This window comes from Benincasa hispida, chromosome 6 (assembly GCF_009727055.1).
Source record: "Benincasa hispida cultivar B227 chromosome 6, ASM972705v1, whole genome shotgun sequence".
NCBI classification, from domain to species: Eukaryota; Viridiplantae; Streptophyta; class Magnoliopsida; order Cucurbitales; family Cucurbitaceae; genus Benincasa; species Benincasa hispida.
The window spans coordinates 41,738,939-41,743,800 of NC_052354.1; the positions used below are offsets into that span (position 1 = coordinate 41,738,939).

Below are 4,862 nucleotides of genomic sequence, written 5' to 3' on the forward strand. Positions count from 1 at the left end.
CTAGGAGAAAGTCAGAGTTTTAGAAATGTGACATTGTTAAATCAGCAATACAGGGTTTCACATTTTAAACAGCCTCTTGAATCAATGATCAGCTCTTTGTAGGTTTGGCAAAAATTCATCTTTATGGCTTTAACTACTCTTGCTACCTACAAAGATGCACAAGACAACATTTCAGTCATTTAAAGGAATACTACACTCAATACTTAATTTTGTCAGTATCAAAATGTGTTCTCATTGATAAGTAAAAATACAAAGTTTGTTCAAGAACGTCTTGACCTTATCACATCTTAAGACGTCCAAAGCATCGTCATCAAGCAACATTTTTTTTTCTTTTGAGATTTAGAAGTGTCCGACAGAGCAATTGTGCGACCCATTTGTGTTATAAGTCATCATTTCAATCTCATTGGAGTCGGTTAGAGTAAGAAGCTGATAATTCATGAGCCATTTGTAATTTCCCTTTTCCACTCCTAAACAACTGCATGCCTTTAAACTTACTTTTAACCCTCTCTAGATCTTGTCGTGCGAATAACAGAGAAATGAAAAGGAAAGTTTCTTTTACATCATCTTCAAGTCCATCATAACTTATTTGAAGAAATATCTTAATATCTTTGTCGAGTAGGAGTTTTCATATTCTTTCATACCAATATTTGTTTAAACTTGGAATGGATGGTCGAATAAAGGAATGAACCTAACACTTCAAGACCAAGGAAGTCCCTTTTACAATAATATGTGCACCCCGTTTGAAAGGTCTAAATTAATCACTTTGAGAGATGTTCTATTCTTAAAGGCATGCCAGCTAAAAAGCTCAAGAGCTTCGTCATCATTCAATCCTTCAACTTTTTGCAGTATATCAAAACCATGTTATGGAACAATAAATGATGGTTTCGTGTTGTTGCAATGACCGTTACTCCCAACTCAAAGCCAATCACGTCTCCTGCCAAAACCTGTAATTGTTCACTTCGTATTATATCATCAAGAATAAGGAGAATCTTTTTTTGAGCATAGTCGTCCCTTAACACGATTATTTCCTCTATGACATTGTTAACTTTGATCGAGTCATCATTAAAAATCTCATAAGAGCTTTCTCCTGTAGCCGAAACAAGGCCCTCAATTTCTTTGAAGCTTCTCTAAATTGGCCAAAAAACAGCAACCTTCAAAGTCATTAGCAATTCTATTTGTGTAAGCGTTTTGGCCAAGGTTGTCTTACCCATGGCCTCCAAATTCCATATAATCCTACCATTAGTAATTCCATCAGACATAACATGTGAGAGTAAATTCATAACTGTTATGTCAACTCCAACTGGATATTTTGCTATGTGCAATTTTTCCTTCGTTGTGTGATTAATTTTTCAGGAACTTTCGTTGAACAACTTTTTCGATTCAAATTACCTCATCACTGCATTTTTGAGGGAAAAAGCATACATGAAGAAATATCACTTTTTGTTAGACTCAGTTTTAAATCTGCGATATTTGCGATATATTTGGTATGGAAAATAATAATAACAAAAAATTGTAAAAAAAAAAAAAAAAGAATAAATAAAACAATCGGGGGGAGCAATATTGCTTTTGCAACAAATTATTAGGCGTAGATAAAATTTCTTGCCAACTAAAAACCATAACAGCTACTTTCCAAATGAATTGAACAGACATAACAGCTACTTCCTCAAATCATGCTAAAATTCTTGCAATCATGAGGCTAGTCGTTGAATGTACATGACTATGGGAACGATTCAACACATTCATGGAACATGTTGAAAGTAGGGTTTTAACCAAAGGGTATTTATGTAATTGTCTTTAGCCCTAAGGCTCCCTACTGTGTATTTTATCGCCATCCCTTGTATTTTGTGTATTAATTTCAATAATAAGAAAAAAGATCTTGTATCATGGTTTTTCTGCCCTACTTCTAGGGTTTCTACATAAGTTGTGTGTTGTTCTCGCTTTTCTCCCTTCCTCTGCTATATTTCATTCATTGGTATTAGGAGCATGGCGACGAAAAACTCTAGCCGTCATTCGACGAAATTCAACCAAAGACTTCTTCAGCAGCACCCCATGGGAACCGATGGCTCCAGCATTGAAATGAAGCAACATTCAAGCGGCTATGAAGGAATACCTCTAAGCTTGCTCTACCACAGCTCATTCCCAGCCTCACTTGCCTTCTAGCCATGTCGATGGAGGAGAGCATTCAGCCAGCCGAATGTCTAGCCGTTACCGAGGAGAACCAGCCCTCCAGTTTAGACCAGAGCTGCTTTTGACGTTTCAGAGACGAACGGATCGCACCGGAGCCGCGCCAGTGGTCGTGCCAAGTTCCTCATCCACACTGTGCGGCGTCGCTCGTTGCCAGATCGCTGCCAACCTGATCAATCCAGCCCCAGAACCAACCGCTTGCCTCCGTTATATGCGAGCCGAGCGATGAACATCTGCAGCCTTCGTTCTTGACCCACCCAACGGCGGCTGAGTCCAGCCTAACCGGCTGGTTTCTCGTCCTGTCCAGCCGTCAGTTAGAGCTTCTTTTTCAAGCGGCCCAATCATGGTGGCTTGGCCCAATGCCTTGATAATGCTTGGATGACAGTTGGCGTAGCCTCCACTTGAAAATTTAGACTTAGAAACATCTGCTTGGCACAACCCTCAAGCATGTCACCATAAGAGAATCCGGTAAATTATTCTCGTATTTTCCCAATGTAACTTTTTATTCTGCTCAAATGGAAAATTCTGCAAGATTCCTCGTTGGGAGAATATTAATGGGCAAATTATTTCTCCTGGTCCAATCGATCAAAATGGCCTTTAGAAGGATGACACAAATTCGGTTACTTGAAAGGGAAAGAGTTCCGAAGCCTTATCTTAGGTAATCCGTCAAGAAACGGATCTAGAAAGCGGAAGATTCGTTTTTACGTTCCGTTCTCAGTAATAGCATGGTAACCTACGGAGTGCAGGACCATTTACTGTATGCTGCAATTGCCCAAAGATATCTAGGAGGCAGCACGGGATTGTACTCAAAGTGACATAATGGCATCTCGGCTATACACACTGACACAAATAGGTCTTATGAGTGCAAACAAGGTGACCATGAATGTCACATTCTATTTTAATAAACTGTCAGTGTTTTGGCAAGAGGATGGACTATTGTCGAAGAGATTTTCTGAATTGTGCGCAAGAGGGACTCAAGTACTTTGAAACTTTGAAGAATCCCGATCGATTATATGTTTTCCTGGGGAGGGTTGAACCCCAAATTTGATAGTGTTCGAAGTCTCATATTTGAGACCAACGACGCGTTACCCATCCCTTAGAGAAGTTTGTCCGAGGTACGATTGGAAGAGGATCAGTCGATGCATGAATAACCTTGTTATAGCTTTCAACGTGATGCAGCGACTTTTTGTTGCAAAGTCACCCCAATATCGATGGCTGATAAAAAAACCTCCTTCCTGTTTATGGGCATTGTAAGAAAGCCATGACAACAAAGGCATCAGTGTTGGTAGTTGACGGGAGAACCTTAATAGTAGAGTTGATGACAGTTTCATGACAAATCAAACACTGTTCGGCCCTAGTAAGTGACTCAGTTAATGAAAAATACACAGCCCGTCAGTCCTCAGCTGACAAATAAAAAAAACAAGTTGAGTACGGTTAAGGGTGAGTGTTATTGCACAATCAAGTACTTTTCCTCATGTTAGCCTTATTTAACATAATGGTAAGAAAAACCCTGGATTGTAGATTTAGGGCCACAGATCATCTTACCAGTTCTTCAGATATGTTTTATTTCATATGTCGAGTGCGGGGAATGACGTATTAAAATTGCAGACAAGTCCTTTGCCCCAGTTGTAGAGAAGTCATACCTCCCCGATTTGACGATTTAATTATTGTCGTGTATTACACTTGCATGCATAATTGACTATAAAGATACTTATATAATATCTTTATTTACGGTAATACCCAATTTTCTTGTAGCAGTATAGCCAATAAGCAAGGGATATAGGTGAATCTGACGACAAAGTAACGTTAAATATATTCTCTAACAATAAGAGCTTGTTTGGAAGTGTGTCAGTGATTTGTAGAAGAATCTTCGTGTGGATAGAGGGGATTGAGATACTTAACAGCGATATTGTGGCTATACTTCCTTTCTGACGATATTTCTGGTCTAGGGATGAATCATAGAACTGGTTTTATGTCTTTTAAATTTTTTGACTTCCGAGAAATGACTTTATGTTAATAGCCATTTTCGTTAGGACATCTAAATTTCATATTATGAAGACTTGTTTCCGCATTTATTCCACAATTTTAATATAGCATCTTTTAAATGTGATGTGTGTATTCGTCCAAACAAAGTCCGCGTTTCTTTTCATTTCTCAGCCTTATAAGCCTTCCAGTCCTTTACCCTAATTCATAGTTTGATGTTTTGGGGCCCTTCACAACTAACCCGGGCCATGGCAAAACGTTTGGTTTTATTACCTTTATAGACAACCACACTCGCTACTTGGGTCTTCGTTACTCACTAATAAGTCTGAGTGTTATCCATCTTCAACAATTCATATACAACTATTGAAAACTCAGTTCCATGCAAAGATTGGAATTTTGAGGAGTGAGTAAGTGGGCGATGAGTTCTTGTAACACCTCTTCGAGACTTCCTTGTGTTAAGGGGATTGTCCACCCAAAGCTCGGTGTGCGCTATAGCCCCAACAGAATGGGATAGTCGAGCGTAAAACTTGTCATTTAGTGGAAGTTGCACGATCCTTAATGTGTCTGCCACTCGTTTCTTCCTACCTGTTAGGGATGCCAGTTCTTGACTGCTGCCCACCTCGATTAATCGCTTGCGCCCTCGTGTCCTTAACCTTTTTAATTTCCCTTGGACCTATTCAAAGGTCGATGTTCCC

The 4,862-nt window shown here is 39.3% G+C and overlaps 1 pseudogene; it reads right to left on the reverse strand.

The window, feature by feature from the left end:
* Positions 1-400: 400 nt before the first annotated feature.
* Positions 401-4,862, reverse strand: part of LOC120079241 — a 19,233-nt pseudogene continuing 14,771 nt past the window's right edge.